This window comes from Uloborus diversus, chromosome 1, assembly GCF_026930045.1.
Source record: "Uloborus diversus isolate 005 chromosome 1, Udiv.v.3.1, whole genome shotgun sequence".
NCBI classification, from domain to species: domain Eukaryota; kingdom Metazoa; phylum Arthropoda; class Arachnida; order Araneae; family Uloboridae; genus Uloborus; species Uloborus diversus.
Window position 1 is genome coordinate 250,541,372 of NC_072731.1, and position 22,119 is coordinate 250,563,490.

At 34.5% G+C, this 22,119-nt stretch overlaps 7 non-coding genes across 7 annotated transcripts; all 7 read left to right on the top strand.

Moving 5' to 3' along the window:
- The first annotated feature begins 1,932 nt into the window (after positions 1–1,932).
- Positions 1,933–2,004, top strand: Trnah-gug (transfer RNA histidin (anticodon GUG)). Its single transcript has one exon. It is a non-coding gene; the product is annotated as a tRNA-His (tRNA).
- A 394-nt stretch (positions 2,005–2,398) lies between these two features.
- Trnah-gug (transfer RNA histidin (anticodon GUG)) lies at positions 2,399–2,470 on the top strand. The gene has a single exon. It is a non-coding gene; the product is annotated as a tRNA-His (tRNA).
- Positions 2,471–6,058: 3,588 nt separating this feature from the next.
- Positions 6,059–6,130, top strand: Trnah-gug (transfer RNA histidin (anticodon GUG)). The gene has a single exon. It is a non-coding gene; the product is annotated as a tRNA-His (tRNA).
- Positions 6,131–7,473: 1,343 nt separating this feature from the next.
- On the top strand, positions 7,474–7,545 carry Trnah-gug (transfer RNA histidin (anticodon GUG)). The gene has a single exon. It is a non-coding gene; the product is annotated as a tRNA-His (tRNA).
- Positions 7,546–10,678: 3,133 nt separating this feature from the next.
- Trnah-gug (transfer RNA histidin (anticodon GUG)) lies at positions 10,679–10,750 on the top strand. The gene has a single exon. It is a non-coding gene; the product is annotated as a tRNA-His (tRNA).
- Positions 10,751–15,059: 4,309 nt separating this feature from the next.
- Trnah-gug (transfer RNA histidin (anticodon GUG)) lies at positions 15,060–15,131 on the top strand. The gene has a single exon. It is a non-coding gene; the product is annotated as a tRNA-His (tRNA).
- A 5,761-nt stretch (positions 15,132–20,892) lies between these two features.
- Positions 20,893–20,964, top strand: Trnah-gug (transfer RNA histidin (anticodon GUG)). The gene has a single exon. It is a non-coding gene; the product is annotated as a tRNA-His (tRNA).
- Positions 20,965–22,119: the final 1,155 nt, after the last annotated feature.

Consider the following 22,119-nt stretch of genomic DNA (forward strand, 5'->3'; position numbering starts at 1 on the left):
AAAATCATGATACAGTTGAGATAACATTTTTTAATGCTACATACCGTTTCCATTAATATTATGGCTTTGTCAATAAACTATCATGTGATTTCGTTCATTTTGCATTTTTTATAAGCTGAAAAAGAACTCGAATGTTCCGCAAATAGCTTCCTGAATCGAAACTCTTCTTGATACAATTATAATTTTTTTTTTTTTAATGTTAACTATTGATTCCATCAAAGAAGAATTAATGGATGAATCGTGATAGATATATAAAGTTCCACTGAATTCTAAACCAGGGAGTTAAATGTATTCTGCCCCTCTGGCCTTTGACAATTACCAGTATGCTTTTATTCAAATATGTTTTGTGTGTTTTGTGTTATTTTCAAATAACTCAAAAAAAGTCTATATGTCATGGAGAAGTCAGTTAAAAATTAATAAATGAAATAGTTAAATTATCCCTTTTGAGGGGGGATAGCTCCCTAGCCCCCCCCCCCCCCCCAAAAAAAAGTACGCTGCTCAGGCTCGGATCTATAAATTTCGGGCCATCTGCAACAAAATCTGTATGGCTTCTCCCCAGAGGCTTGCAGTGTATAATTGCGGGCACGCAGATCCGGGCCTGCCGATGCTGTATGTGCTACAGCATATTTTTTGCAATACGAGTTTTGATGATTTGACTACATTTAACAATACATTCAAAATTATAGATGAATAGACACAACATCAGTGAAATATTAGTACAATACTAATTTGTTGACCTGTTTCTGAAGGCAATTTTTTTTCAAATCGTGTTGTCATCAAAAAATTATTGCTTTTCTTAGTGTGGAAACGCAAACCAGAGTATGCCATAGCAATGACGGTTTTCTGATTCTTATTTTAAGACGATTTGATTTCTACTTTTTTTTAACTACGGCGTGCCCCCTTACAATTATTGGGGCATTTTAACTATTATGTTTTTAGTGGTATAAGTTAATATTGATTTAATTAATCTATTTTACTTTAAGGGTACCCATCCCGTGAACAACCCCCCCCCCCTTGAAAAAACCCATTAAAATACCCCGCCTTTGTACAATTTGAATTCTCCGTCATGCCCCCCCCCCTGCTGGTGGGCACTCCAGTGTAATTAGAATATTAGAGTTGGATGAAGAAACTAATATCTGTGTTAGGACATACAAAATTTCAGAGCGCGATGAAATTTAGAAGGGGGGGGGGGTTGGGCTTTTGTTTATTTATTGCGTTTTTTATGTTGGTAGTTCTTTTCCGTGGGGACTCTAGCATTTGGGATAGTAAGCCATAGCTCTTTGTAAATGGGGAGGGGGATACCAGTGCAAATTTGTAGCTAATTTTTCAATCTTTACCAATTGGTATTTCTTCAACGATTCTGACACATAGGTAATTTTTCAAAAACCGGTCTCGGAACAACTCAGATTTTTAAATTACGATTTTAGGAAATTAAAATTCTAAAATTAATTAAATATTTATTATTTAAAAAAGTTTATAAATGTAATACTAGATGGCGCCATCTTTTGAGGAAATTTTCGTAAAAAAGGATACAGTCTGCTTACTTGATTGCAAAACTGCCTTTAAAACGGCACAGGGGAAAGGGAATTAAAATATTATACACAAGGCTTAATTTCTCGCAGAAGTACAGGAGTTCTATAGCCCTTAACTCTTACTTTTTGCATGTAAACAGACTGAATTTCTTCTAAAATGTTAAAACTTACTTAAAACTGGAAAGAAGTGCAGGAGCTCAACCCTTATTCCAATTAAGATCAGGACATACACTATTGAACTCAAAATCTCAACTCAAGACGAGCCATTGAAACAAAAAAATTATCTATGCAACTGATTTAGCCACACACAAAATTCAATCTCAAGCAGTTTCATTTTATTTTAGAAGGAATAGCGGAGCGTCCGGACCAGCAGATGTTAACTTCCTCCTCCTCACCCACCGCCGTGATCGTATAGTGGTTAGTACATTGCGTTGTGGCCGCAATAACCCAGGTTCGAATCCTGGTCACGGCAAGAGATAATTATTTTACTGCAATTTTAGACCTTAAGCTTTTACTTCAAACTTTTTCAAAACTTTCATTGCTCGTTCTTACAAAAGAAAAAAAAAATCGAATAACTAGTGACCCTTAAATTCAAAATTTATTTTATAAATTATCGAATACAAATACTTTATAAATCATATTTATTTTAATTTTTTTTACTTTAATATGCTTCGCTCCCCCTTTCTTTCAAAAATTGCTAGCGATTTCCATCCATTTACACAAATTTATTGAAACAATTATTCACAATATCTCCTGATCTTCATATTCATGACGTCATCCAATAGTTTTACTTATAAAAAATGTTCGTTTTCTAGTGCGACAGCCGACTATCTTCTTTAGTTCTAACTATATATCAAATAAATAGGGCCGTGATCGTATAGTGGTTAGTACATTGCGTTGTGGCCGCAATAACCCAGGTTCGAATCCTGGTCACGGCACAAGTTTTTTATCTAAGATTTTTTTTTTCTGATTGATTGTTCAAAAGAAACCTTTTTTTTTTCCTGAAAAGGTAAATTCAATTCCAGTAGCTCATTTAGAATTGATCAAAAAAAAAAAAAAAAAAAAAAAAACATTGTTGTTAAAATGAAAACAGCAAATTAATGTTAAAAATATCAATGTATTTTTTATGAAAACTTAGTCGGTAATTCCTAATGATGTAGAAAAAGAAAAAAAAATCATCAATTGTGTACTTTGATTTCACGGTAAACTGCTACGTTGAAAATTAGCAGAATAACTGGTATTATACATTTGATTTTTTAGCTGGTATTAGTAAGTTCAAATAAGTAAATAAATAAATACGAATTGCATTTATCTTTTCAAATAAAATGTTTGAACAACAAAAACTACGAAATGAAGTTTTTAAATATTCATGCTAATGAATAGAGAGCCGCACTTCTTTTAAATAATGTAGGGCATTTCGCTGTGCCATTCGGTAATATTAAAGGTTAATTGATTTTAACAATATTTTTTCTCGCAATAAACTTAAATGTATTGTGCAGTTAAGTGAATGATGAGGATGTATTTGGGAGGAACTTTAATTGATCAACTGGAGTTTTCATTTTAAAGAAAGTTTGAAGTTGCATGTGACTCGTAACAGTATTTTGTGGCAAAATTACAGATACAAAAAAATATCAAAATCTTTTTTTAATTAATTTTTAACAAAGAATTGGTGTACTGTCTTTTGGTTCAAACAAGCATGTCGGTTGAATAAAGCACGGTCAATCTAACTCTTTAATCATTATCAGTTGCGCACCCAAGGGAGGGGTCCCGGGGGTCCGCACCCCTCCCATAGGCCTTACTCTTTCTCCCAATTGATGACGATTCTATGTATTTTGTACAAATGGTAACAACAACTTCAGTGCTAATAAGTGATAAAATAAAATCTTCATATTAAAAGATTTCTTAAAATATTGTGCACTATTCCTAGCACGAATTGCCTGTGAGAAGCAGAATGGTGATTGTAAATGAATTCATCGTAAATTTGTAATAACTATGTTTTTACATGAAATACACCGCCAGCTATTTCTGCTTTAGCCCTGGCTAAAGGGGCCGTAATTTACTGAATATACCATGTTTTTAGTTTTGTAATTACAGATTTCAATGAAATTCTATGAACTTGAATCCATTTTTTAATTATGACAAAAGTAAAAGCTTAAATTAGTTTGCTTTCTGGTTATTTATTTAAGTACTAGTGGTACCCGTACGGCTTTGCCCGTAAAAGAAAAATTGAAAGGTCTTTGGGTTCGCCTGTATATTTACAAATAATGTATGGTGAATTTTCTCGCCAATTGGCTTGTACCCATGTTACGGTTCCACGTAATGATAATTTCGTATCTCGCCAATTGGCTTGGGCCCATGTTACGGTTCCACGTTATGATAATTTCGTAATTTACTCGTCCATCTTATGATAACTTTGTTCTTAAAATTGGAATAGAAAAAGAACCACATTGAATTTTCAAAAAATCGCTTCAAGGTGTACACCCCCATGCTACAAACTTTGTGCCAAATTTCATGAAAATCGGCCGAACGGTCTAGGCGCTATGCGCGTCACAGAGATCCAGACATTCTACAGACATCCTCTGGACAGAGAGACTTTCAGCTTTATTATTAGTAAAGATAAAAATATTTCATTGAATAATGCTGATAATTTATTCAAAAGTTTATTTTTTTACTGTTTTTCGTCCTCGGGAATCGATAAATTAAGTTAATATGTTTGACGGCTTGTTGGGTTACGATATAGGAATGGGACTTCCGAAACTGGGCCCTCCCGTTGCAAAATTCTTATGTGCGCCACTGATCAGTATAGTTCAGCTGCAGTAGTGTTTGTTTTGTACCATAATTGGTTGTATAAATTATGCAGGAGCTGTACATTTAACCAAAATAAAAAGCGAATGTTCGGTATTGTACGTTCTTAGCGATCATAATTTAAAATTTTCTGTTACCATTTTTTTTTAATCTACAAATTTGAACGATAGAGTGTAAACGAGGTTCTACTGTGCTCTTTTATTAAGTTCATGCTTTTTTCATATACCTTCTCTTCATAACTATATTAATACATATGTAGGAAAACCCGGAGATAAATGAAATTCTTTTTATGCAGACCCAGAGCTAATTTCACATAAGTTTGGCGATCGTCACAGATCTGTACTAGGGGTGATCATCATAAGTGGTTTTCCCTTTTGTCTCTTTATCGAATGTAATATTAAGTGCCCCTCCCTATATTTAGTTTTTCAAAATAAGTACTTTTAAAAGAGTATGTAAAATGCACCCAAAAGTGCATAGAAAGAAATGACAACCATTTTTATTTTTCGTTTTTACCCCCCCCCCCCCCACCAGGTTGTCAATTAGTAACTATTATTACTCACCCAAAGCAAGAGGACGATCACTCAAAAAAAAAAAAGTGAAAATGACAGTAAATTTAGGATTGAATATTATTTGCTGATTGTTCTTCGTTTATTAATCTTGGGGGCTCCGCAGCGCAGACTGTGCAATTGAAACTTTTAGTGGGGTTAATTTGAAAGGGTTTTGATCTTATTTTGAGGAGCTCTCATTCTAGGGGAGGAGGGGGGTGCCCCGTAGCATTTGAGGGGTGTTGGGGAGATGGATACCCCTAACACAGATGGAAACCTATAATGGCAAACCTTTAACATCTTTTAAGACTCTGAACGATAGAATTTGAGGATTAACACATATTTAAATAAAATCGTTTGAAAAAAATGTTTAATAATTTAAGTAGGTGTCAGTTGGCGTCGCATCAAAGTCCTGCCACCGGCCCCTTTAAAATATCAGGGGTGCCCATACCCCAAGTTCAATGGCGCGAATTCCCCCCACAAAATTTCTCCCAACCACCTTTTACTTTTCTATGTTTTACCTCCCTTTTATTTATTTATTTATTTTATATATTTTATTTAATTTATTATTGAATTATTTTTTATTTCTTTTTTTTAAACATATTTATTCATTTATTTATTTTTAATTGTTATTCTTATTTTATTGGAAAACTTCTGTGCCACGCTAATGACATACACACACACACACTAAATATGTAAATGAAACAAAATATAAACAGAATAAAGAAAATAAAGTTAATAATTTTCCTTAATAATAAATCAATAATAAATTTTAAAAAATAAAAAAATAAAAAATCCCCCCAAAAAGTTTTATGGCGCAACTTGCGCATAATCCCCCCCCCCCTGTGGGCACCCCTGTAAAATATTAATACTTTATCCATAATGTAAAGTTGAGATTGTTTTCATGAACTCTTCCTACAGTATCTTCAATCCTTTCTGAATTGTACGAATAAGCATAAGAACACGATGCGCAGTTTGGTATAGAATTCGCTTCATCTTACTGTCGAGAGTGAGAAAAGAACTTTCAAAAAAATATTTGCTGCTGCCATCTAGTGAGAGTTTAGGAATAATTTCGAAAGTAGACTATCTGTTACGGATCATTGCCAAATAAATCCCATGCAACTAAATTACAAAATGAGGTGATTTCTGATGAAAACAGAGAGCAAATCTTTCGTCGCCGTGATCGTATAGTGGTTAGTACATTGCGTTGTGGCCGCAATAACCCAGGTTCGAATCCTGGTCACGGCAATTTTTTTAACTCAAAGTATAAAAACAAATGTACTAGGTTGATGAATACTTCCACATTCTATAGCAATATTTTTAAAAAGTATGTAAATTAAAATAAAATTTAGGCAAAGTAAAATGAAGAATTATAATTTTTAGCTACACATAAAACGTTCGGAGGAATTGGGAGGTAAACGGTTTCTACTATAGTAATATCTGTGAAGTTGACCACCCTTGTAAGTTGACCACCTATCTAAGTTGACCGCTTTTTTTCAAGCACGGAATTAGCCATTATCATATAAATCAATCTCTGTAAGTTGACCACCTGTTTAAGCTGACCACTAAAGTAGTGGACCGCAAGTGGTCAACTTACACAGGTTTCACTGTACTGGCTCGTCAAAATTTCTAATTACCTTCGCTGGAACATTCACCTTCAATAAACCTAATTGGATCGCTGGTTGGGTATTGCTGAGAGGGATCATTGCTGTTAAAAAATGTGCTTTATCCAGCATAATTAAAGCAAAGCTAATGGCTCAGACATTTATATTGAATTTAACTAAAGACCAGTTTGCAATTATGAAGGAAATCCAATTGGAGAAAATAAACCTTTTAAACAAGATCTGCACGGATTGGCATCCATAACAATGAAACTGATGACAGTCATTGTCAAAGGAGCAAGAAAACTAAGCGTAAACAACAATAGAGTGGACCTTCATTTTACGGGAGCGTTACGTTCCACGGAAAGGCCGCGTAAATCGAAACCGCGTAAATTGAGACCTAATACTAGTGTTAAAATAGAGGTTTGGTTCCGTAGATAACAAAACACTTCATTCTTAATTGTGTAATAAGTTTAATATGTACTTATATCGACTTTTATACACAACATGCATAAAGAAAACATAAATTAATTTCATGTTCTGTTTATAAAGAAGAGCTGTCTATGATAGTCTTTTGGCAGTCATTAAGAAATTTTCTCTGTAATTCTTTGCAGAGCTCTAACGCATCCTTGATAAATTGCGTCATTTCCATGATAGAATCTTCCTTCAATAACAAATCAGAAAGATCATTTCTATTGTTTAGGAATGGTTCAAAATTTTCAATGCGAACGTTTTTGGATGTGCGTCACCGAAGTCAAAATTCTTGTTGGTTTTTGCCTCCTTTGTCACTCCTAAAAGCTCTTCTTCCAGTGAGTTCTGAACTGTGTGAAAAAGAACTTTCAAAAATTACTTGCTGCTGCCATCTAGTGAGAGTTTAGGAATAGTTTCGAAAGTAGACTATCTGTTACGGATCATTGCCAAATAAATCCCATGCAACTAAATTACAAAATGAGGTGATTTCTGATGAAAACCGAAAGCAACTCTTTCGTCGCCGTGATCGTATAGTGGTTAGTACATTGCGTTGTGGCCGCAATAACCCAGGTTCGAATCCTGGTCACGGCAATTTTTTTAACTCGAAGTATAAAAACAAATGTACTAGGTTGATGAATACTTCCACATTCTATGGCAATATTTTTAAAAATATATAAATAAAATAAAAATTTAGGGAAAGAAAAATGAAGAATTATAGAAAAGTTTCTGCTACTGGCACGTCAAATTTGCTGATTACTTTCGCTGGAACATTCACCTTCAATAAACTTAATTGGATCGCTGGTTGGGTATTACTGAAACGGATCATTGCTGTTAAAAAATGTGCTTTATCCAGCATAATTAAAGCAAAGCTAATGGTTAAGACATTTATACTGAGATTAACCAGTTAAAGACCAGTTTGCAATTATGAAGGAAATCCAATTGGAGAAAAATAAACCTTTTAAACAAGATCTGCACGGATTGGCACCCATAACAATGAAACTGATGACAGCCACTGTCAAAGGAGCAAGAAAACTAACAATAATAATAGAATTAATCTTGAAAATTTAAATGCTTTCACAAGCTATCGGCTAAGAGCAAATACTATTAAGAATAAACATTAAATGTAAAATGAGCGGAATATGAGAAATTATAAAAATCATTACACGATTCAACCCTAAAACCTTTTTGCAGATGATAGACACGGAACAAGATCTTACCTTCTTTGTAATAGCAATGCTCTTAGCCAAGGTCCGACTAGATAAAATTGAGGCACAGGGCTCACAATACTTCGAATCCTCTCTCTTCTAATTCTTTAAGTCAACGCAAATTTAGGTTTAACGAACATTTTCGTATTGTTGGTGCGTCAGGGTACATAGTGACGCGGGATTCGGTGAAGTCGCAATTTGCACATGCTTAGCACCGCCACTGTTTTTTCATATCCATTTTATAACTTAATACGTTTATAACTCCATTAAATAGTGAACAGCATAGTACCTCCCCCTTCCCCCCACACACAAATATTCAAAAGAAAAATTGGTCATTTACCGAAATATTATTTTCCCCTTGAGTTTTTTCAGATTCCTAAGTTTATTTAGGAAAAATAAAACATGGCAAATATGGTATTTTCGAGACATAATACTTTTTTCTTCATAATAAACCAACTAAATAAGATGAATATTAATAAAGTATCAAAAAAGGTCTTTTTTTTCTAATTACTAAATAAAACGTTGTATTACTTTCGTAAAATTACATGATTCTTAAATGCTATACATCAGTTTGAAAAAAAAAAAAAAATCGTGGGTACTTAGGAAGATGTGGATCAGACTTATTTGGTCTGTGCAGTAATTAGACCCTTCCCAAGAGTTCTGAAATTTTGACGTACTAGTTATTATTAACATCGTCGAATTCGTTTTGTCTGCACACGATTTCCTACAAACGCATCGTCTCTCATGCATATGTAACCAACCAATCAACCGACCGACCAAAAGAGTCAGGAAACGCTACATTACACACAGACACACATGAAAAGGTAAGAATGCGTTTTCACCCCCAAATTTAGGAAAGAATATCAATTGTCTTTAAAGTAATTAGTTTTTGATAATTAGTTTTATAAAGATGAGACTGGACAAAAAGGTTTCTTGGGGAAGTCGAATTTTTTTGACTCACGACCTGACCAGTAACTCCTCGCCGTTAACAAACAAATACACATACGTTTGTTAATTTCACGTGACTCGTATCTACCAATCACAAAGCCGATGGATTAAACCAGCGGTTCTCAACATTTTCCTTACTGGGGACATCTCGGTATCTTTCAGAATCCTAATCGGACCACATACGATAAAAATAATATTTTCCTCAACAATTGTATTTCGTGAAATGAGATGAGTGTATGTGCATTTTTACTTTTCGCTCCCAGATCCAAGATCAATTTTCACTAGCTGTTCGCGGGTCACAGGTTGTGAATCACTGGATTAAACTACAGGCACTTTGCCACGTGAACGCAATAAGCATCCTTGATTGCTAAATAAATTAATAAATAAACTCTACCCCTAAAGTATATTTATTTCAGTGACGTAACGTGCATGAGCATTGGAGTGTTTCTGTTTCAAACACTACTGAGCAAAAATATGCGGCAGTGAGACTCAAGGGCTCCCAGCTCTCATATGGGGGGGGGGGGGGGGGGCAAGTGGGGGCTCAAGCCCCTCCCCTTTGAAATGAAAACTTCCTTGCTTTCAGTACTTTTTCTTTGCAAAAATGTAAAAACATTTCTTCTCCAGCTATTAATGAATAAGTTATTAAAAATGTGAATTTTTTTAATAGCTCTAATTTATACAGAAATCGGTCCTGCTAAACCATGGGGGAAAATATCTGAGCCCCCCCCCCTTAAAATTTTGCATATGGGTGCCCACGGTGAGACAGTGCTTCCTCTCATACTTCGTGCTTATGACAGTGACATTAGAAATAATTAAATACCCGGAGCCCATTGTGATGACAGAGAGAAATATTGATCTAAGGCGGATTATTGACGTAGGACAATTTTAATGGAAATATTTCTCATTTTTAAGAGGTTAAGGTATGGATGCAAACAAATATTATTCAATAATAAAAATAAAATGTTCATATGGAAAAAAGAAATTTACTGCTTCTTCGTTTTCAAGAAAAGTGATAAGTAATTATAAAAACCAAAATTTGCCATCCTTAAAAGTTCAAGCTATAACAGTTAGACGTTCGGCAACGTTAACACTTTCCATTGCGAAAAGAACTTTTAAAAATTTTGCAGGAAATCGCTATTTGTTTCACTTCATGTTTTAAGCACATACGTGAAATCTAAAACACAGTAAAATTTCATTTTAATTATTTGATCATTTGTATTCATTACCCAGGGGTGCACCCATCTAAGGGCAAGGGCGCACCTCCCTCAATATCGCGGAGAACCCCCCCCCCCTCAAATGAGAAAAATACCCCCCAAAACCACCCCCTCCCCGTCTAAAAATGTCAACTGCGCAGTCTGCGTCATAACCTAAACTGGCACCCCTTGCATTTCCGATGAAAATAAAATTAGTAATCAGATATTTTAACTGATAGTGCTGCCATCTTTTGAGAGTTAAGAAAAACGTTTGAATTGCAATGCTTTTGTGGTTCATTGCCACACCCTTTTAGTCAAGTCTAAATATGGGAAACATTCGGAATCTTTTTGAAAGGAAATAGATCCTTCTCAGACGTTGCCGTGATCGTATAGTGGTTAGTACATTGCGTTGTGGCCGCAATAACCCAGGTTCGAATCCTGGTCACGGCAAGTATTTTATACTACAAAGTATTAAGAATGGGCAAGCCAGATTACTAATTACTGTAATTTACTAATATCAAATTTTTTGCAGAAATCATTTCAAAACCTAATACCTGTACTAAACGAAGACAGCTTCAAGTATATGATGACGTAAAAAGTCACAGTGTTTGCTGCAAGAAGGTTCAAGGTAGTTTTTCTTTAGCGAATGAAGAAATAGCAAACGGAAACGAAGGTTTTTTCTTTATTTTCTTCAATTGTTTGTACGAATTTATATAAGACCCGTCGTTTCAAGGGGTTAGTGGCAGAGGATAATTGCTCCCAATGACTCTGAGAAATGAAATGAATTTACATATTTATGTTTGTGCATCTGTACATGTATTTAATCGTGATTCTTATTGAGCAACCACGAATTGCTTATTGTTTTCATTTGACTGTTGAATGATGTCTTTTGATCCCCCCCCCCCCGCCTTCCTCTGAAGCACTACCGTCGACCAGCCACTCCCGACGCTGTTCCTGTAGCGAGCAAAGTCTCCAGGTTGTGTCCATATCCTACACACACACACACACACACACACACGCCTGCACACACGCACGCCTACACGCATGAACTCGTACACACACACGCATACATACAAAAATATATACACACACACACACGCGCGCGAACGCCTACAGACACACGAACGCTTACGCACACACGCACGGCCATACACACCCACTCACATGTGAGTACATACATACAAACGCGTGCGTAAATACACACACACACGCCTCACACGCTCGTTATTACGAAAAACCTAATTTTAATTCAAGATTTCAAAAATTCAAATTTCTTTTCTTATTATTTTCTTTTGCTACAACTGCCTCTGGAAAGACTGAAGAACATTTCGTGAAGCGAATAGAGATTAAGGCAGAAGGGAGTACATATGAGGATCAAATGGCCCTTTAAACACATGAGTCGACATCAGCTTCAAGCAATAGAATGGTAGAACCATCTATCTCCACCTTCATAGTTTAAGCATGGTTCTGAAAGGGACGGAAACTATCTATGAAATCTGCACCAACAGTAACTAATGGATAGACTACAGAATTTTTGAAACCAGGGATTTAAATAGCACGTACGCTACATGCTACTCGCGTCCAGGCTCCACCCCCTACCCCCCTGTAGTGCCCCTATCTCCGATATGTATGTGTATGTTAGGGGGTGGGGGAGAAATTATGCTGCTGAGACTATCTTTCTTTCTTTCTTTTTTTTTTTTTTTCCAATAATGAATTGGGAGAATGCCGTATTTGACCATTCTCTGAAAGAATTTGGAATGAATGGATTGATTTCGACCGCTATACACTCGCAAACTCTCGCACATTCATTTGCAACGAGAAAAATCGGTAAGAGACTGTTCCGTGTTAACATACTATTGTGTAAGAAATAAAAAAAATGTCTTTGTACGGGAAACGAATAAGTAACAAAAATTAATATTAAAAATAAAATAATAATAATAATAAAATAATAATAACTTGATCGCTTACCTTATACTAATAAGCATTAATTTCTCGGGTCAGAATTTATAAAAAAAATTAAATACATGCACATTTTTTCTAAGTGGCATGGGAAACATGGAAAAAGAAAGGTTATCACAACTGCTAAATTTTGTTAGACGCAAAGAAAAAATCAAGAGAGAAAACTGAAAATCCTTCCATAAGTCTTTTATTATACTAAAACGAATTACAAGTATTTTACTTGTTAATAAAAAGAAACTGACGACAGATCATTTTTTAAAACATTGAGCTTTCTTTCCTTGTGAGGAAATTGGTACTGTCTGACCACGGATTGCATGGAAAGACAAACATCCGTTTTACAGCCGGAAATGGAAGAATCTATTATTTTTTTTATCGATAACTGTCGCAGAAACAGAGTCTCATTCAAATGAGCGGAATACGAGCATCAAATTTTTACTTTTCCCCCTTATTCACATAGATTCGTCTTATCTGAACATTTGAAAATTCCATACAATCCGTGGTTGGACTATATCTATTGCGTGAATAAAGGCTTAGTATTGCTAAATCTGTTAAAATACGTCATAATTCAAGTTCTATACTGTCATGGGAAGATATAAGCAAATAGTATAAGCAACTCTAGTGTAGCACAGTATAAGCAAATTTTTCATTTTTTTTTTAAACATTTTGTCATCTATTGGATTTTTTTATTATACAAGCTTACTTATTTGGTTTCCGCTGAAAATAAAGCACGAAAAAGATGTGAAATTCTAACGTTCCCTTGTGATTAGTGCGGGATCCAAAACGTGTTTCTTCAAATACGAGTATCTCAAAAACTCATTACTGTAGACACTGCCCTTTACCTCCGTACGGCAGTGAATGGCTGGGAAATTCGAAACAAATTTCATCAGACGCAGAAAATTTCGTTCTTTCAATTGCTATAGAGGCTTAAATGTGCGAGTAAGTTTTCACTATCAAAATTGCGAAAGGTGCGAATTCTCACGGTTTTCAACTAATATCTTTAGTAGTTCAAGTCATATGAAAATGAGACCTAGCTAAGAGCACTCTCCATTCATGCCTCCTTTTAAAGAAAAAAAAAAAAAAAACGCACAGAAAATCTGTGTTGTATCAAACTAATCAAACTGATAATATCGTACATTCTCCCAAGAACAGAGCAGCAGATCAGGATCGACTCCAGAAGTGTGCGCACGGAGACAAACTTTGATCATGCTTATAATGTTACGTAATATAGTTTAGTGTATTAATTAGAATAGTGATATCTTTTGTACAGGGCCGCAGAGAGCCAAGTCGGTCCCCATGTCAGTTATATCGCCGAGCCTCCCTCCGACCCCCCCAAAAAAGTGAAAAAAAGAAAAAGATAAGAAAAGGGGAAAAAAGGGGGGGAGGAAAAAAAGAAGGAAAAAAGGGGGGGAAAAATCAAAACTGCTTACCAGAAAACAATTAATTCTATTTTAGGTGCCATAAGAGTAAGTACCAAAAGAGTAAATTTTACTGATTCTTTACGTTTTCTCTTATTCGGAGTTCCCCCCCTCTTTCCTCCAAACGGGCTTGTCCCCTAGTTTCCAACTAGGCTGACATGGCCTGTCGTCCGGCCTGCATTTGTATTGTAAATTTCTGAATGATCATTTCCAATTAAACATGAGGAACAAGCTTAGGTGCAATAAAGAAGCTTTAACATTATCAAACTATGTTCTATCATTTAGGAGCTTTTTGCGCGGAGTGTTAGAAAAGGAAAAAAGGCTTTAATAAGCATATCCAATCAAAGAAGATCCGATCAACAAAGCACATCCGAAAAAAGCCAATTTTGTTTTGTCGTACCTCACCCAACTTGTATCATTGCTGTTGCTAACGGACATTTTGAATAATCAGAAATTGTTCCCCGAATTTCTTTATTTCTGATGTTTCTGTGTGTCATCATTATTGTCATCTATATCACTAACATTAGCGTAGTAAAAATGTTACATATTTGCACTTCATTCTTTTACTCAGTCAATAATGAACAGCCCAATAGTTTAAGATAACCACAATGAACTGAACAAGAATGACTAAATATAACATGAGAAATTAATTGATACTGATTATTGATTGATATTAATTGATATAATTGTTTTTTTTTTTTATATAAAGGTATAAAAAAAAGTTTGTTGACATTGGTTCTTGAAAAAATGTGTAAAAGGGAAGTGTTGGGAAAATGCAAATACAAAAACTTTAGCAATCCCCCTCCCTTGTCGGTTGTTTTGAAATTAAAATATTCATTAACCAATTGAAAATCTAGCAACATTTGTAATATCGATTTCAAGTAATATATTCGAATTCGCAAGTTTTACTTTTCCATTGACGGGACAAAGTATCTGATTTTTTCCGATAACTGAGAGAAATGGTCTCTAATTTTTACAATATAAAGTAAAAATTATAAAATTATCTACCTTTTTTTGAACAACGTGAATTCTAATTATTAAGTAGAGGCAAGACTTATCGAAGAACATGTAAATTAAAGTCATAAAAATATTCCTATTTCACCTTCCTTTTTTGAAAATCTGTTTTAAAAAAGGAACTGAATAGCATAAATTATTATGAAAAACCGCTATTTTTGATTTCAGTTAATCTTGTTCAATCCACTTTCATTCAATCGCAAACAGAAGAGCTATTATTTTCAAAATGATTTAGTGCTGCCATCTGTGAACGATTAAAATAAACAAAACTACCAATGCAGAGTTTTACGGTTCGTTGACACACCCTTCCTGTTAGTGAAATTAGAGCAAGGATTGGATTTCTCACGATAAATAGATCTTGAGAAATCGTAGCCGTGATCGTATAGTGGTTAGTACATTGCGTTGTGGCCGCAATAACCCAGGTTCGAATCCTGGTCACGGCATATTTTGCGTTTTTTGCTCGAACCAATGAGGAAAAAAAAAGCAAGTACTCAAGTACTAATTTTATTTAATACTGCACTAAGAAAAAAAATACCCAACGCTCAACATCCAGTAGCTATCCTCTGGAGTTTAAATTGTGTTTTTCCCAATAATGAACTGCGATAGGCCCCCTACTCGTTGGGTTGATTGTTTCTACAAATGGATCCTATCACAATGACAATTGCCAATTGCGAAAAACATAATTTTATTTCCAAATGTCAAATTTAAATCAATACTAGCGGCTCGATACTCAGATATGGATGCTGTTTTTGTCTTAAGAGGATTGTGTAAATGCGAGAGGGACGGGTATAAATAAAGCCGAACAACATTTAATATGCAGTCCTTACCATTAGTTTGAATTTTCAAATCTTGAATTCAAATAATGTTTTTCGCAACCACGAATTACGATAAGGCCCCTATTCGTTAGGTTTGTTGTTTCTACCAATTACAAATGGTTCCAATTGATGTCATATAATTGTGAAAAACATTATTTCACTTCAAGACGTCAAAATTCAAATGAATACCTGGATGTTGTTTGCTCTTTTTTGTCTGAAGAGGACTGTTTTAAAATCGAGGGTCGGGTATAAATAAAATCCGGGGTGATATGAAGGAGGACGAATAGTCGACGATTGGAGCTTATAAGTGGTAGTGGGGGGGGGGGGGGGGGGGAGTCGAGGAAAAAAAGAAAGAAAAATACAACTAAAAGTCATGGGACTTTTAGCGGTAGCCAAAAATAAAAAGAAATAGAAAAGAAGTAAAACGTTTTGTTAGAACTGATTTTTAGAATATTGAAGCAGATTAGGGGAAAATGATGTACTGTTCAATCACGGATTGTCTGGAATTGGCAAACATCCAGTGAAGATGAGTCTATCTGAATGAGGAAGAGAATTAAAAATTTGACACGCGTGTTCCGCTCATTTCAATAAAAACTATTAGATGCGTCCATTTCCGCCTGTAAACCGGATGTTTGCCTTTCCATACAATCCGTGGTCAGACAATAACAACTTAACTAACGTTTTTCTTAAAATTTTGATAAATTTTGTACACAATACCTTTCTCCGAAGCAACACTAAGACATGAATTAAACTTACATTATTTACGCCGAAATATTTTGGGCTGCACTAACACATGGTAATAATTTAATTAAACAAGAATGGCTATTTTAAGTAAAACAATTGATTTACTAATATCTAAACAATCTTTATCTTTACTAATAATAAAGCTGCAAGTATGTTTGGATCTCTGTCTGTCTGGATCTCTGTGACGCGCACAGCGCCTAGACCGTTCGGCCGATTTTCAGGAAATTTGGCACAAAGTTAGTTTGTAGCATGGGGTGTACACCTCGAAGCGATTTTTCGAAAATTCGATTTTGTTCTTTTTCTATTCCAATTTTTAGAACATTTTACCGAGCAAAATTATCATAAGATGGACGAGTAAATTACCAAGCTACCATAACGTGGAACCGTAACATGGGCAAGCCAATTGGCGAGAAATTCCTCATACATTATTTGTAAATATACAGGGAAAACGAAAAGACCTTTTAATTTTCTACTACGGGCAAAGCCGTTCGGGTGCCACTAGTTACAAATAAAGTATGTTTAATCTAGAAATTTCCTCGTTGGAGCATTAGGCGTATTGATAATGCTTCGAACATACGTTTCATTTTTACCTTGTCAACAGGGACGTAACTAGGTCATTTTCGAACAGGGGCAAGACCTCGTTTCGGCGCCCCCCCCCCCCATACAAAACAATCAAAGCAAAAAAAAAATCCTCGAGAAACTTCATAACGTCAACACCAGGGCCCCTCAAGTACATTACAGAGAAAATACACCTCCCTATATATATATATATATATATAAAATACAAGTGAAGAATATTGAAAAGACTAAACCAAAAGCCCATAGATGCGCAACGCAGCAAAATTAAAAAGCCAAGTAAATATATAAACTATACAAGCCAAAGAACAAGTTTTAAACAATTTTTAAGAATAATACTGATGAGAAAAAGAAAAATACAAGCAGCAATTAATAGAAAAAGTTGAAAGGTTGAATCAAGAGCTCATTAGCCGTAAAGGATTCAATAAGTATGGTAAAAAGACCAAAAAATTAAACTACAAAGTAAAAAGAAGGTGTTTAAGCTCCAGTATATGCACGACAGAATATCATATTGGGCTAAATGCACCACATGGTTAACTATATACAATAAACAAGAACTTAAATCTAAAATTAAGATCTTAAATAAATCTTAAATTTAATTCTAACTATCAAATTTCAACGCAAATGGAGCAGAATCACGGAGGAGACGGTTACATTTGAGGCAGTGAGTAGCGAAGGGATGCAAGTGGCAAAATTAAAAAGTTGGAAATAACCAGTACACATAGTAGGTGAACCCCTTCTCCGTCTTGGGGCAAGGAGATAGTACTAGTAGCCCTGGTAGGTGCTGCTGTACAGCATGATTTAGAAAAAAAAAATCAATGAAAGCCTACCTAGGCTATACGCGTTTTACTCAAAACTTGAAAATGTCCACTTATATCCCTTTGCTTCTCACTGCCTCATATGAGCCAAGGACGAATTTTACACAAAATGCATTTGCAATTTATACATGTCTTGTAATGTAACTTTTCGTTACACCGTGATGGAGTGCTCTTAACCAGTAGAACAAATAGATAAATAATATTCCATTTGGTGTAATTTTTGAACCGTTTCACCACTGGAAGCCATATTTGAATTAGGCAGTAAGAAAGGAGTCCGCTGCTTATAATGCCATAAGCCTTATAAATGCCACTTTTACGTAATTATAAGTTTTTATATAACTTTATCACTGTATTGCTTTTTTAAAAATAGCGATAGGGGGTAAAATCATTAAGTATTTTATTTATTGTTTTACATACGAAGTTATTCAAGGAAAAATATTTTTGTATTTCCACAAGAGAGTAATTCACAACTCGTTGCAATATTGCTTTAAAAAAATTAATTAAAAATTATAACTTCAATAAAACAAAGATTTTCAATTATTTATTTTTCAGTATTTTAATATACTACTATGAAGAAATTCGCAAGAAAAACAACAATATTCAACTACAAAAGAGCAACATATCGCAATAGTGGGTGAAATAATTTTAAATCCGATAAAAAATTTAGTAGGTTGTTTGTTTTTGTTTCTTACTTCAAATTAATTTTGAATATTACTATACTTGGCTTATCCTGACTTTAAGCTGACATCTTACTGTAGTTCAAAAGGACAGATTATCTTATTTAAATTCTATCTTAATATTTTTGTGCAACACTTTTTAAATTTTCGCAATCTGTACAGTTAAATATTAATTATTACAAGAGCTAATTTTTATAAAGGACGCACGTCCCCCAACTCTGGTATATAGTATACATCTGAGAAACAGTTAATAGAAAAACAGAAACCTAATGTGCTTGAGATCAAAACTCTTTCTGTTAACCTTAAAAAAAAAAAAAAAAAAAAAAAAAAAAAATTACAGTACAACTTCATTTTTCCGAACTAGCGGGGACCAAAGGCAATCTGGATAACGAAAATCCGGGTAATTTGTAAAACATATTCGTAAATAAGAAGACTTATCTTTTATAACAGCAAAAAACGCTGTAACAAAATTACATAGGATTGTTACTCGAAAACACTTAAATAGTTCAGCTGCTGTGGTGTAGGAATGACACTCCAAATATGCCATGTTGTTTATCAGATGACTATAATTTATTGCACGTCCTATACATTAGTTGTGTATTTAATCAAAATAAAAAACAAATATTTGGTACATTGACGGTTTCGTTCCGGCTATCATAATTTAGAAGTATTTTCATTTCAGTGAATGTATTTTTTAACTTTAAAAATTTGATCTGGATAAGCCGGAGATCTGGATAAACGGGGGCAAGATAAACGAGGTTCTACTGTAATTATAAATATGCATCAAAAGTACCAAAGAAAAATTCAAGTTTAGAGCCGTAAAAAATAGCTGATTTCTGGCACATTGATTGACGTTGATGATTTAAGCATATTTAAAATATTGTGTGGGTGGAAAAAATATATTGAAACTAAGTCGAAAATTTATCGTTTTAGTTCAATTTATTCTCAAAATAACCCTAGTATTTTCTAAAGAAATATTAGCAGCCTCCCGAACTTTAAATTAAATCTCTATTATTATAGTGCGAGATTTTTTTCCAAGAATGTTAAAAATTATAAAGTTCAACAAATTTGTATTACATCATTCAAATTATATAAACAATGCCTTATCTACTCTCCTATCGTCTTTAGCATTTAACCACGATGATAAATAAGATGAAGATTGTTAGGAGCCTCTTTTTCGTGGTCTTTCGCTCTCTTTCTGAATTCAGCTTCAGATAGTTTTTTCGACATATCTTAAAATTCATTTAAAACTATACAAGATGAGCAAAAAATATTCTGAGAACGGAGTAAAAAGCAGAAAAAAAGTTTGTGGTACGAACTAGAGAAGATTCTCTTTAGAGAATGGTTCTACGGCCAAGAGAACAAACAGTGTAACGATTTTCCCTTAGGCCCTTGGGGTGGGGTAGACAAGTTCTCGTCATTGTAAAAGCTGAGAGGAAGACATCATGTTGACAGCTTTATGACGTTTAATTGTAGAAAAAGGACATTTGAGCATTTCCGCTGTTTTGTATTGGTGTGTACTTCCCTCAGCTTAGCTCCCACATTCCTCCTCCGAGAGGAAAATTCTTATAGATAAGATAAACAAGTACTGGTCACTCTGAGAAAACACATTCATGCTATTTACAGCACCCTCCTACTCTCTCTCTATTTCTCTCTGTCTATCTTTCCCACTCTTTATCCACATTAAACCATGCAAACTTTCTGCCAGCGCCTGCACAGCGTGATTTTTTTTTGGGGGGGGGGGAGGGGGGGTAACTTGTATTTTTTTAAAAAATTTAATTTAAGCATTTATTTAGTCAGTTTAGCGCCCCCAAAATCTGGCGCCCGGGGCACGAGCCCCGTCTGCCCCCCTCTAGTTACGTCCCTGCTTGTCAAAGGATATTTCAAATTCCAGTTACCTAAAGTTTCTTTTTAATATGCCATTCTATTATCACACTCAGCTCTTTATTCCTATTGATGGAGTAAAATTAGAAGAGACTTTTCAAAAAAAGAAAAAAGAAAAGAAAAGAAGAAAAAGAAAGCTGAAAACCACAACAATGAATGTGATTGCATGCTTATTTTTTGCATGAGGCGAAAATACAATTTTTACTTATTTCATTTAAAAATTTCCCATCTGGCATATAAATTTCAGTTTTCTTCAAAAATTAGCCATCGACACTCATAGCCGGAATTGTAGAAATATTGAAATTATCATAATTCCTGTTTTTTATATGAAGACATTTACCATTTTCGGATATTTTGAGTTCCTATCTAATATCTAAAGATGTGATGTTTTAGCTATGGGATATGGGAAGTGGAAGTAATTAAAAATAAAATTATTTATATTGTGTAAGAAAGCTGTAAAATATCTTTCCAGTCCTATTTTTCTGATTATGTATGAAGGATTCAAGATCTCGTAGTCAAAACCATCTATCATTGTCAATTTTAATTAAAAGGTAGTGCTGCCATCTGGGAACAAATATAAGAAACTATCTTCAATTGCGAAAATTTATGGTTCATTGGCACACCCTTTCCTGTTAACGAAATTGGAGCAACAGTTTTGTTTCAAAGATAAGTAGTCATTGATCTGTCGTCGCCGTGATCGTATAGTGGTTAGTACATTGCGTTGTGGCCGCAATAACCCAGGTTCGAATCCTGGTCACGGCAATTTTTTGTCTTAATCGCAAATACAGTGTAGCACCGTTTATACGTTTTTATCAATTACCCGTTTTTTAAATTAGTCCCTGCAGAGTCTAATACACATTACCCTGTACCTATTATACGTTTTTTCATTTACACACTTTTTTCATACAGTCCCTTCAACAACGTATAAATGGTGCTTAACTGTATTAAAAAAAAAAAAATGATTAGTTTAAGAAGAGCCAGAAAACAAAATTGATAAGTTTTAAAATTTTCAGTGCTGCAAATATTGTTATCTTATATTATATATTACAATGAGCTTACATGAATGACTGATTGCAACTTTAAACAAAAAATGTGACGACGAATATGGGTGATCTATAAATGTTATCCCACTTTTTTGAACAAATTTGTCCCCAATCTCCGCTGTGTCACCCTACCCTTCACCATTTCTCCCCCCCCCCCTTGTCACACACCTTGCTGTTTCTCATAAGCACGAACTACATTTCTTTTTTAGTCTTTACACATTTTCTGTCGTTGACTCTGTACATGGCCCCACTGAATGCGCTAGCGCTTACCAGGCCTTGACAATTTTTGACTTTCCTGTGTTAAACCGGGGCAACTATTCCTGCACTTGAACATGGCCACACTAGATGGAAAAACTTCAAAACTTCATATTTGCCCATTCTGACCGCAAGGAGGCGCCACAAGCCACGGTTGCATCAACCAATCAACGACAAGTTTCAGAGCTTGTTTATTTTAATTAATAAATGAAACAGAAAACAAACATTAATATTTCGAAAGATGCTCAGAAATATACCGAATCAACCAATTCGAATCGAATCAGTAATGTTATTCAGCTGATTATTTAATGCGTAAATTGAGCATCTAAAGTTGGTTTGGCAATTTCTTTTAATTTAATTTTACATGCTCATTTATAGTTTGTGCTTCATTTGTTGGATTATTTTACGCTTAATGGAGAAACTTAATTATTCAGAGGATTATTTTTTATTTTAATGGACTTTTTGATCTTGTTTCTAGGCTTGCTTCGCTTATAAGTCTTTAAAAAGACAAAATAGTTCATGGTATCGCCAAATAAGTACTTTATATGTAACTTGAAATAGTCCATGACAATAAATAAAATTGAAACTAATCGCCAGCTTAAAAAATGCACCGCTACGT